General features: G+C 50.1%; 1 protein-coding gene and 2 pseudogenes across 1 annotated transcript in view; 1 reads left to right on the top strand and 2 right to left on the bottom strand.

The window, feature by feature from the left end:
• Nucleotides 1-7763, bottom strand: part of LOC146201803 (uncharacterized) — a 32077-nt pseudogene extending 24314 nt beyond the window's left edge.
• Nucleotides 1-12893, bottom strand: part of Kua (Plasmanylethanolamine desaturase Kua) — a 542303-nt gene that overhangs the window by 459325 nt on the left and 70085 nt on the right. The gene's annotated exons all lie outside the window — the stretch shown is intronic.
• Nucleotides 7814-8234, top strand: LOC146201802 (U6 snRNA-associated Sm-like protein LSm4 pseudogene; annotated as a pseudogene).

Genomic DNA, 12893 nt, shown 5'->3' with positions numbered 1-12893 from the left:
ACTATATGGCTAGTGCCAGCCTGCACAGATAGCTTCGCGAAGGCGCCATGGTGGCAGAACTATCCCATTGATCGACATTATACGTGGGATTTATATTTTACCTTCTTGTGATACTTTTCTTATGAATTTGATTGGGGATGTTCGCTCTAAAATCGGTCTTTCACGAAAAATTATTACGTGGGAAAAAAAGGGAAATATTGTTTCGACATCTGGGAAAATCCAGCTGACTGATGTGGCAACACTGGCGAAGCGACGCAGGCAGTCTGGTTCCTCCAGCGTGCAGGGATCGTGCGTTGCCTTCCTCGTTGTAACGAAAACGTATGAGAGTACACTGACCGTGTGCAGTACCCGTGATACATTAGTGGTGCGGGAGGAGTCTAGACTGTACCCTGTACAGTAGAGTATACCAGCGCCCGCCTCGCGCGCCCATGCACGTGCAGTTTTGTAGTGGCGGAAAATACTGTCAAGACCTAGAACATCTTCCAAGAGCACGTAGACGTTTGGAATTCAGCTGTGGAATTATCCAAGATGTTGCTTATACATTATGGGCGGACAATTTTCCGTCGTTTCACATAACAGGCTTAACTCGGGTACAAAAGCGGCCGGTCCCAGACTGTGCTCTAACTCGCTATACGCACCAAAGCAGACAAATCTTCAGAGGTCCTACGTTCGGCCAGCCTCAACGTTGGCCAGCTTGACCACCCGCCTTTCATCCTTTTCGCACAGCTAGGAAAAAATAAAGAAAGCGTGCGCTTGCTTTGCTCGCAGGACCGCAGACCGAGTACCTTCAAAATATTCTCCCTACCGTAGCGTAGCATGCCACTCCGCCGGCACAGTGTGATAATGAACAGTGTGATAATGGCGGAAATCACGCGGTCACCCCTCGAATGCATTGGGTGAACGGGCAGCTTTCCCTCTAGAGTCTTTGTATTCACTCTATGACGTACACACTCCGAACAACTTTCTGTCGCTCTGCAGCCAAGGCCAGGGAAGAGAGAGATTTTTGTCCTTGTGCCGTGAACACGATCAGGCCTCGGTCCAGAGGTGCAGAGGGGAGAAGGGGATGATTAGGTTAGAGAAATGCTGCAGGGTCGCTAGGGGGAGGGATTAGCGCAGGCCGCTTTGGAAACTATATGGCTAGTGCCAGCCTGCACAGATAGCTTCGCGAAGGCGCCATGGTGGCAGAACTATCCCATTGATCGACATTATACGTGGGATTTATATTTTACCTTCTTGTGATACTTTTCTTATGAATTTGATTGGGGATGTTCGCTCTAAAATCGGTCTTTCACGAAAAATTATTACGTGGGAAAAAAAGGGAAATATTGTTTCGACATCTGGGAAAATCCAGCTGACTGATGTGGCAACACTGGCGAAGCGACGCAGGCAGTCTGGTTCCTCCAGCGTGCAGGGATCGTGCGTTGCCTTCCTCGTTGTAACGAAAACGTATGAGAGTACACTGACCGTGTGCAGTACCCGTGATACATTAGTGGTGCGGGAGGAGTCTAGACTGTACCCTGTACAGTAGAGTATACCAGCGCCCGCCTCGCGCGCCCATGCACGTGCAGTTTTGTAGTGGCGGAAAATACTGTCAAGACCTAGAACATCTTCCAAGAGCACGTAGACGTTTGGAATTCAGCTGTGGAATTATCCAAGATGTTGCTTATACATTATGGGCGGACAATTTTCCGTCGTTTCACATAACAGGCTTAACTCGGGTACAAAAGCGGCCGATGCTCTAACTCGCTATACGCACCAAAGCAGACAAATCTTCAGAGGTCCTACGTTCGGCCAGCCTCAACGTTGGCCAGCTTGACCACCCGCCTTTCATCCTTTTCGCACAGCTAGGAAAAAATAAAGAAAGCGTGCGCTTGCTTTGCTCGCAGGACCGCAGACCGAGTACCTTCAAAATATTCTCCCTACCGTAGCGTAGCATGCCACTCCGCCGGCGCCGTCTTCGAATACGACATTTTAAGACCGAAGCGAATTTGGTCCCATGAGAGATTAGAATGAATCGGCCACATAGTGCTGTTGGCTGCAAAGCCAGGGGCTGTCGAAGGCGAGCGAGCTGTCCGGCTCCGGCGCGTCTGGCTCTCAGTCGCCCAAACGCAAGTGCTCCCGTCTCTGTGCACTGCACTGTCTGTGGCCGGCATCGAAAGCGAATGGGGCCCAACTTAGCGGCGCGTGTACAGCTTCGCACACAATTTTCACAGGCAATGCATTTCGAATTTTCGGTATATGTGCCCGGTATTTCTACAGCATTCAAACCGCACAACTACAATTAATTAACGTCAAAAGGTGTCCAAACTCCGTTCAACGCTAGCCATTCCGAAACTCACCCTGGGTGCTCGACACCTAGACAAGAACGGATTGGTTTGCCTTGTGCATGGGCTTTAACGTCCCAAAGCGACTCAGGCTATGAGAGACGCCGTAGTGGAGGAGTCTGGAAATATCGACCACCTGGGGTTCTTTAACATGCACTGACATCGCACAGCACACGGGCGCTTGAACGCCTCCATCCAAAAACGGCCGCCGAGGCCGGGATTCGATCCCGCGTCCCTGGGCACAGTAGTAGAGCACCGTAATCAATGCGCCACACCGGCGAAGTCTGGACGAGAACATTCCAGTCCAAAGCAGGGCAGCATTGAAAGTGCACGGCTGCGTGCATTTAATAGGCGAAAATTCGAGCTTCCGACGATTTAAGCGGGGATGTTGCTTGATAAAGAGCACGTGCAGAATGCGGAGCAGCCTAGACACGTGCACAGGCGACAGATATACTAGCTTTCTATCTGATTTGAACTCCCCCAGGCTGCGTACGTGTATTTGTGAAAGCGACCCGAACACGACCAACTTTCTAGAACGCAGGGAGCGGTGTATGCCCTCAAATGTGGGAGTCGTTTTCAAAACGGATGTGTCCGTGTTTCCGGTGCAAGTGATTTTTGTTTCTTCAGTTTGCAAGAGTGCTCATTTCCTTGTATAACGTCTTCATATGGCAGGCATCGGTCAAAAGCAGTATAACTGAGGCCTTGAAAGAAGTTCCTGCTCACAACGTGTATGCATGAGTACCTGCGAGAAATGTCACGTTCGATAATCAAGGCGCAAACTATGCTTCCGTGGAAGAATGGCACGTCACTTCAAAAATAAGAAAACGAGCCACTCCCTTCGTTCAAAATATGGTAGCAATTCGTCACTGAAGGGTATTAAGCTAGAAAAGGATTTAAAAAAAAAAAAGTGAAATGTGAACGTCACCCCAGAAAAGTTTCGCAAATTAACTTAGATGCGGCACTGTGCGTCGACGCAATTTTTATCTTTTTTTTTTTCCCTTTTCTGCGCTGATCCGAGAGGCTACACCGCTTTTCATTTGAAAATGGAGTTAACGCGGGCCTTTTCGATGTAGACTAGGCCACGAATTCTAATCAAGTGACAGAAAAATTCTTATACGCAATTTCGTCTCATTTTACGAGGTTTCATGTCCCAAACAGGCATCGGCTATGAGAGACGCCGTAGTGGAGAGATCGGGATAATATCGATCACCGGTGGTTATTTACCAGGCACTGGCATTGCACAGTACACCAGCGCCTTGCCTTTCGCCGCTCCATCCTCAGATCAGGCGAGGCAACCCGCTGAACTCAAGCGTATCACTAAGCAGAGGAAAAAAAACCAACAAGGATTCCTCGAGTAGCTGGAGCGAAACAGGACCTAGCCCAGCACCGAGTCCTCCCCTCCTTGCAGACGGTCGGAAAATGCCTGGGAGGCGATGTTCCCGGAAGTTTGCGACGGTGCCCCCTGACAGGGGGCTTGTTGGCCCAGAGTGGGTTTCAAGCTCGTCGCCGGCCGCCGCAGTCGGGATCGGCAGTCCAGAGCCCTAACCACTGGGCCACCACGGCGGGGCTTATAAATGCGATTTACTCCGATTTGCCTGCCGGCCATCGACGTAGCCAGAAAGAGCCAAAGTATAAGAGTTTCACCACCAATAACAAAGAGTGCACGAAATTGTATTCAGTGTTCCCTTGAAAACGGCGGATCACCGTTGCTATTCTTCACTCACTCCTCCTCTCGGCAGACAAGTGGACACAGTGACCAGCGAGCACGGACGAGCAAAGACGTACAATTCGAAGTCATTAAAACGCTTAGGCCAGCGTGCTTCAAGAGCTGGACTGACAACAAACGACGTATCAGCTGTTGTATCGCATGCAGTTTCCTCCATACCGCACGCGACGTAGACAGTTCTTACACGGCACAGTCAACGTTCATCTGGTGAAACTGACACAGCACGAAGAAGAAATTGAATTATACGTTACTTAGCGGTCGTAGGCGAATATTAAGTGGTAATCCATGTATTCTAATATCTTACGTATTTCGCGCGCGCGCGCACGCGCACACACACACACACACACACACACACACACACACACACACACACACACACACACACACACACACACACACACACACACACACACACACACACACACACACACACACACACACACACACACACACACGCACGCACGCACGCGCGCGCGCGCGCGCGCGCGCACGCACGCACGCACGCACGCACGCACGCACGCACGCACATGCACACAAAAGAAACGAGTGGTCACGCGGCAGCTCTGTCCTGGCTAAATCCAGTTGTACCGGGTTAAAAGCAGCCAAAGCGAAAGAAACGCGAGATGAGCGCAGAGACGGAGAACGCGTGCACGAGAAAAAGCGCATCTACGCGTTCTATGGCATTTGCTGATGCCGGTATCGGTGAAACTCGAGCTCTGGCTGCACTGCTGGATAATGCAATGCAAAGAGTTTCGGGTGTCCGACGACCAAGAGGCGAGGTGTTTGGACTTTGGAGGATTGGTATCCTCTCTAGTGGCATGTGCATACCTCCCCCAAGACCTCTGCAGGCCGTGGCGCGCGGGCTTATTAAGTGCCCGTTTTTCAGAGGCATTGATTCCAACCAAATTCTACGACCTGCTCCCGGAAATGCGGCGACAGTCTACACAAGATCTCCCCACAGGTCTCAGGGGATGCTCCATCATTTCCACTGGTCCACAAGGGGTCCCCGACACAACCAAAGCCTCCCAGGAGGCTTTACACATACACGGCTGAAAACCATGCGCTTATTTAAAGGAATAAAACACGTAAGAAAAAATGTGGTGCCCAAAGTTAAAAAAAAAAAATCGCGTAATGCGTATTACTGCCGCTGACCGCAGTTTTTATTGTGTCGCCCCTGTTTCTTGCATCCCGCGTTTATGTTTTCTGTGTTTTCTTATGTTTTCTTTGTGGGCCCGTCGCAGTGGCTCGGATGTGGGAGCTCGACTTTTGGTCCCAAGGACGCGGGCTCAATTCGAGTTGCGGCGGCTTTTCGATGGCGGCGAAACGCCCGCCTTTGTACTGTGCGATCTCGGGGCACGTTGTTAAAGTCACCAAGATGGTCGAAATTTCCCGAGTCCCTGCGATCCTCACAGCCTGAGTCGCGCTTGCAGACGCTTCTTTAGAAAGCCTACAAATCAACCGAGGAACCTTCTTCGCGATCAGAGAAATGCGTGCCTGCATAGAAGCATGGTTTGCTTTCGACATTCAATTAGGTTCGCCGGTGCAGCGTAGATGAAGATTTGCGTTAGCTGGTGCTTCACGACGTCGACATTTAATGGTTTAAGTCGGCACTACGGACGACACGCAATGTCAGATGTGATCGACACGGCGATAGTCATGCGTCGAGGCTCTCGGCGGCGCCTTTTAGTGACCACGCGCCATTCTCGCGTCACCTGGTCATGAGATGACGAGCAAGCTTGCGCACGGGATAACTCTTCCTTGCGCACGCCATGTTTGCACACGGGAAAAGACTGAGATGAAAATGGTTCTAAAGTACCCTTACAGGAGGATTGCACCTGGAGCATCCTCCCTTCCATCTGGCAAGCGAAGGACTGTTGCGGATTTTAGTGTCGGATGTTTTCATCTCTGAAATTATGCGTCAGGTCTTAAGAACATACGTTGGTCAGAGTTGGTGGTATTCGCCTATACGACCGCTAAGCAATCAATAACTAAATTTCCTGATGCTGTTCACGTACACCAACCGGCATTGTTCGGTTTCAACAACCGAACCTTGGCTGTGACGTGTACTTGGGTGTTTAGGCCACTCAAGAAAAAAATGGCTCCCGATCTCCCTGGCTAAGATAAATGCGGCTGAGGTAGGTAAGCACGCTTTGCCCTTGCTTACTTTTGTTTACCTTGGTTTAGCCTTATATTGGTTTGGTTTAATTTTGTTTAGCTTTTGCTGGCGGCATCAAACTTTTTCGGGCTTTTTCGCAAGTGGCACTTCATATATAGCTTTTGCAGGTTCGACCCAGACGGTGGAATGACGCCAACACAAACGCCATGCAGCGTAATGCATGAGCCTCGCTGCTGCTCAGAGGCTTCACCGGGACATAATTTTTTTTTTTTCGCAAGCGACACATTTAGCGCTAGGGAGTACTAAAATCTGCAATATAATCGCTGATGCGCAGTTTTAGTTCACTACAATGGTTAAGCCAGTCCGTTTCAAGAACATAGCAATTATGACGCCGTTTTTCTGGGGCCTCGAATACATGCCACATCCATCGTTCGGTTGCTGTCGGGCCGAAACAGCATCATAAAGAATTTCAATTATGAAATATTTAGCCGTCGTAATCGAATATCGCAAGGTGATGTACACATACTAATCAATAACGCATAATGTGAAAGATGAAACCACAAAACAAAAAAATTCTAGGGGCACTTTGAATGACTAAACTGCGATGAGGCGAAAGCCTCTATCGCGCAGTGGTCTGAAGCCTTCCACTACGGCACCTCTTTCTCTCTGTTTTCACTCCCACCTTCGTAATGACGCGATAGCGTAAGCTAGCAGCGAAAATATGAAGCCCCGCTTTAACCGAGCCGTATGAATGTGCCTGCGTGACCTACAGAGGCAACGTGAATGCAAGGGTCTCGGCAGACTGATTCTGATCTCACCCTCCCATATATGAAAGGAGAGGCCCGAGTTGGCAACTCCTGCCAAACGAAATGTCAGGAAGTCTTACGTCCAGTTAGTGCTCGGTCATGTCAGCTGCCAGCTACCGCCTCCCACGTAGCGAAAGCGTTACGGACGCACAGACGGACGCGATCCGCGAGCATGAGCCATTAAAGGCTATCGCCTTAAAAATTAGGTGTCTATGACGGTTTTATAGACGAGCGGAAATATGCCCGCCGCCGCACTGAACTCATATGAAAGGCGCCCCTTTACATACAAACAGGTTGATGTTACGAAATTTCTGGCGACCTGAACACGCGCACGGACGGTACTCGGTAGCGGAGCGACACGTGTTATGGCTCCACGGCTGGTCTCGGGGCTCACCCTTTTAAGCAGCCGTGCTTGTGCAGAGTGCGCGAGCCACCCGCACAAGGCGTGCCAACGCAACGGTCTTTATAAGCACGAATTTGGGCAGAGACCGCTGTAGGATCGAATCTTTTATATCGCACAATATTAAATAACGAAAATTTCGTATCCATTGCGCATGCGCAGCGAAGGCGTGGTGAAATTGTCCAGAAACTCCCTGGCCAGCATTCCGATCGGCACCCATTACACAGGCACGGCACATACGCGCCCCCTGTGAGTACATATTCACCCTCGAACTGAGTTTGTCTCAATCTTCAGCAGACACGCACCGCCCATGGGTCCGAGGAGTGGACGCATAGGGCCACGAGGCGCCCACCAAGGTGCTGTCGCTGAGCGGTATGTGCAGGATCTTCATCGCGGGTAGAGGCGTCGACGTGCGCCCAGTCCTCAACGCGCGCAGTCAAGATGTTGCCGCTATCCCTGCTGGGGACGGCCCAGAATCACCCCATGCTTGCGGAGCTCATAAAGGGAGGAACTTACAACGGCCATTTAGTAAGTTGCGACAATTGGATGAACATCAACCTCAGCGAGGTTATTTGCACGTCCAGGGACGGTGACAAGTTCTGGCGAATGGCGAAATGCTACATCCGGGGTAGCACCATCAAATACCTGCGCATCCCTGATGTGGTGAAGGAGGAGAACCTCGTCAGGGACAGGGGATGTGATGATGCTGGCAAGCGCGGCGGGCCTCGCAGACGTAGTGGCAGGAGCACTGGTCTTCTGGAGGCAGGGGAAGCCAATCTGAGGGTGATTCACGTAGAGGTAGTGGACAAAAGGAGGCAAGGCTGGCAGGAGAGGCAGAGGTGGTCGAGGCAGGCATGGCTAAATTCTCTCTCAATCCGTGTTATTGTCCAGAGCCAGGGCCAGATGCTGCCATCATTGTGCACGTTGCAACAATGCCACATGTCATCAGAGCTTCCGTCATGTCCTGAACGTGCGCAGAGTCCTGAACATGCGCGAAGTCGTGAACATGCGCAGAGTCGTGAACATGCGCAGAGTCGTGAACATGCGCAGAGTCCTCAACATGCGCAGAGTCCTCAACGTGCGCAGAGTCGTGAACATGCGCAGAGTCCTCAACGTGCGCAGAGTCCTCAACGTGCGCAGAGTCCTCAACGTGCGCAGAGTCCTCAACGTGCGCAGAGTCCTCAACGTACGCAGCGTTGGTAAATATAAGAGGACCTGCAGAAGCCGCGTGGATAGCGTCGGCCGTGTGGGCAGCATGAGAGCGTGCAGCGTTGGTAGGAGGGGCGTAGACACACCCGGCGGCGGGAACTTCGAGTACATCAGCAGCACGAGCGCGGCAACATCTCTCCTTTGGCGGCCTTTGCTGGTTCCATTTTAGTGGCCAGAACAGTCGCCGCAGCACGTACTTGAAGAGGCCGGTGGCCTCACGCGTTTGATGCGGCTTTGCTTGCAGGAAGCTCGGACCCATGTTTCCAACGCTCACGTAGAGTGTGCGAAACTGGGAGTCTGCAATCGGCACTGGAACGAAGGGGTACTTTCCAAAGCCGACGTCCGTAGCAAGAACCGCTGCGCTGCGCGCACGAGCAGAACTTCCACGTCAGCTGAGCGTTGGCGATACCGCTGCCAAAAATAAATTCGACGTTATACCTTGAGATGAGCCCCAAGTGTTTTCGGATGACATTTCGGAGCTTTCGGCCTCACACAAACTAGAATATCCAGTTTTTGTGCAGTTTCGTGCAGAATAAAATGTGATTTCACTGACAATATCTGTGGAAGCTTTTGGAGACAAGTTTGTCTACTCTTCGTCCTCTTTTGCTTTCAAAGGCCGCACCTTATGATTGATTAGCAAACAGCCCGACAAGGACAGTATCGTAGCGGCGCTGTCAATATATATATATATATATATATATATATATATATATATATATATATATATATATATATATATATATATATATATATATATATATATATATATATAAAAGCGAAGCTAAAAATTACAAAAACAAGGATGCACTTAAGTCTCCTTACGTGCTGAAATGCGAAAGCAATGAGAGTTCGTGATAGGTGGCACGCCTATAACTACCAAACAGTAGTTTTCGACATATGGTATAACACTGCAAAGCGAAACATTCGAGGGAAGAATAACGCTGCAAAAACAAACGAACAAACAAAGAGCAAGTTCTTTTTAATTTTCATTCTCACCTTCAATGTTTTTGGCATAACGTGTGCACGTAATAGATAAATAAAAAGCTCCGTTACACACGCGAAGCTTGAAGTCGTACGCGCGCTTGTTGCGCGCAGACACTTTGCGGTGAGGCCCTTTGTAGACATCTTTCACGTTGTAAAAGTGACCATTTTCGAAAAGGCAACTTCCTTTCGCCAATATCGGGGGTGGGTCGGAAACAGCTCTCAGGGCATTCGGTGGCCTCAAAGCAGAAGAAAATGACGACCGACATGCTTCCCTAATCCCGAGGTACGACCAATGAGGTTTAAATAAAACTGCTGGAGCGGAGGTCCCCTCCGTGCCTGAGCTGAAGCCGCGCGCCGCCCACCTCGCCATGAAAAAAAAAAAAAAAAAAGAAAAAAAAAACGCCCCGTTTGCCGAGGCGCGTAGTTGGCGCGGCGGCTCTGGATGTTCTGGATGTTGCAGTGAAAAATGGTTGCTTCGTGTGTTGCGTACGGCTGTACAAATCGAGCGAAAAAGGGCTCCGAGATTACGTTTCACTTGCAAGTACCAATTTGAGCATATTGAAAACGTATCTGCCTGTCGCGGCGCATGCTGACAGCTCGTAGTCTGCCTCAGCTTTCACATCTGACGGTCACAATGTTTTCTAAACAGGTTTCCCAAGGACCCAAATGTGCGAAGTATGTGGGAGCGGGCTGTCCGGCGGGAAAGGTGGCAGCCAAAAGACGAGGACCATTTACGTTCGACGCACTTCACGGTAGATTGCTTCGACCGGTCATTGTAGTCGATCACTGTAGTCATCACCACTCATCGCTAAGCATTTTTACTCGTTTCCAATCAGTCGCGGTGATTCCAAGTCGTCGTTTGACATATTTGTCGTTTCGTCGTCATTAGCAGTCATGAGGAGTCATAGTTATTATTTGAATTCATTACCTCTACAATGTCTATTATAAACTCTATTAATCATTAACTACCACCAACGATCATCATAACAATTAAAAGCGCGGCGGGCGAGATGCGGCTCCCGTTTCTTGCCCATGGCAACATGGCCGCGCGGCTTCACCTCCGCCCATCGGTAGATATAAGCGACCTCCGCTCCAGCAGTTTCGGGTACGACTCAAACGCAACCCGACCGCGCCGGCAGCCTCAAATTATTTTGCGCCGGCGTTGGTGGCGCTGAGCGCTGCTAGCTAAAGCCCTGCTGGCGCTCCCGTAGCGCCGCCTAGCTGGGCCCTGCAGGTTGCTTTATCTCGTAGCAACGGACGCCGATATAGCTCGCGAATAAGACACTCTCTGTCCACAGCTCCTGTACACATGCACTCATGAGGCAATAAATGCATTTGCACCAAAAGCCGCGAACGCTCGCGCAGTGATAGAACAGTTTCAGCCGCATGGCCCGCTCCGCAGGCTCACCAGCCGCGGCTACAGTTCATGGGCCATCTTCCTCAACAAGCTTCAATCTACAGTATCATTAAATAAGCATTTCCTTAAGCACAAACTAAATATATATATATATATATATATATATATATATATATATATATATATATATATATATATATATATATATATATATATATATTTGAGACTCTTGAGAAAGATCGGTCTCCGATCGAAACGTCGAGTGAAATGAAAAATAAAAAATGTTTCCTTTAATGAAGCGTATACTTCGCTATATATATATATATATAGTTTGTATCAAGCACTACAACCCCAAAATCGCATTTAAAAGAAAACTCGGCTGACGTTAAACTATATATCCTTTCTTTCGTAATCAGGACAATTGAAAAACAAAAAGGAGGGGGGCGGGGAGGCTGAGGAAGGCACGTGGTATCCTCTGACTTTACGCGGTTGACATTTACAAGATCATCTGCAGTGCAAAGGTAAGAAGCCATGCTTGTACAACTAAGCGAGTCCCAGCTTCGCACACCCTCCACAAGCTTCTCATGACATGAGGCCGCGTTTCCAGCTAGCTCACCTCCGCAACTGTATACTGTCCCAGTAAGCAACCGGAGGGAGTCGGCTCAAGCCAAAGACAGTGGCCTTAAAGCTGACGAAGCTGCATGCCCATTGTTGTGTGCGCTAGCACTGCGTGAAACCGCCGGCGCCGTGCGCCCTGACCGGGCGAAGAAAACCTATAGTGCGCAACGGCTTGCGGACACACTCGCGGCTTACCCGACGACTCATAACCGCCGCGATTGCCCGGCGCCCGTAACCAGGGTCAACCGGTTGACTTCCTTCAGATCTTCCGACGGTCGAGCACGTATCCATTTGTCGAACTAAACAGTGACCAGCGGCGCTTGCGAGTGTTCAAACTGCAGGCGGATGAAACGGATCCCGGGGCTAGAAAGCCCAGCAGCGCGTCGAGAAGAGAAAGGGGAGGCAGTGAGACCTCCTCCCAGGTCGTCGCCGCGTCTGAGCCCATTATGCTGTCGGCCCATGAGCAGACTTTTTAAAAGCCCTTGTATATGCTGTACACAGATATTTATTTAGCTAACCGTCACCTTGACCGCTTCATCGATCAGCTCTGCGCAGCAGTAGCAAAAAACTGAGATGTCGGCGGAGCGTCATCGGCGGAGCGTCAGCATAACAGCGCTGACATCGGAGGGACGTCTTGGGTGTGAACGGTGTATCGCTGGGAGGTCTAGCCGAAAGCCCCCCTTGCAGAACACCATGCTCCTGCTGTCGACGTTACACAGGCCGATCGATCAATGCCAGCGCTCTCGGGAACTTCCGTGCCAGCTGATGCAGGCGTCGCCAACAATTTGGTCATCTCGCAGACACACGAACTATGCGCGCAACGCGTCTGCGGGGGCGGCAGCGCATCGGCGGCGCAGTAGCTCATGCATCAGTCCGGCCATACCAACGCATTAGCCTTATGCGCTCAACAACGACTGTGACGCGTTTTCTGTTGCGGAAAAAAAAAAAAAAAAAAAACTTACACGAAAAGAGGCACTGAACAGGTTTTTAAGAGCGAAACATCATGCAGTTGTCTGATCAATTGTTAATCCTATCATTCTTTTTTTTTTTTGTTCCGAAGTTCGCTGCGCTGTCCTCAAATTAATTTAACTGAATTTAAGCTCCAAGTGTTTGCTCCATAGGCGGGTACAGGACAGACAGGATTATTACCAGCGGTGAATATATGGGTCGCTCATGGGGCAGGTATAGTCGGAGCTCCGGAGAAGGGGGGGGGGGGGGGGGGGGGGTCGTCCTATTTAATCTACGTACTTCTTATACTTATCGAAAAATATGGAGTTCAGTATACCATTTTCCAATGTTAAATTTCTCGCACGGGGGACGCGGGTTCGACCTCCCCTCTCACACTCTCATAAA

This window comes from Amblyomma maculatum, chromosome 1 (assembly GCF_055883805.1).
Source record: "Amblyomma maculatum isolate TAMU_Amacu chromosome 1, ASM5588380v1, whole genome shotgun sequence".
Taxonomy (NCBI): Eukaryota; Metazoa; Arthropoda; class Arachnida; order Ixodida; family Ixodidae; genus Amblyomma; species Amblyomma maculatum.
The sequence above is the reverse complement of the archived record's forward strand: the minus strand, read 5'-3'. Positions and strand labels throughout refer to the sequence as shown.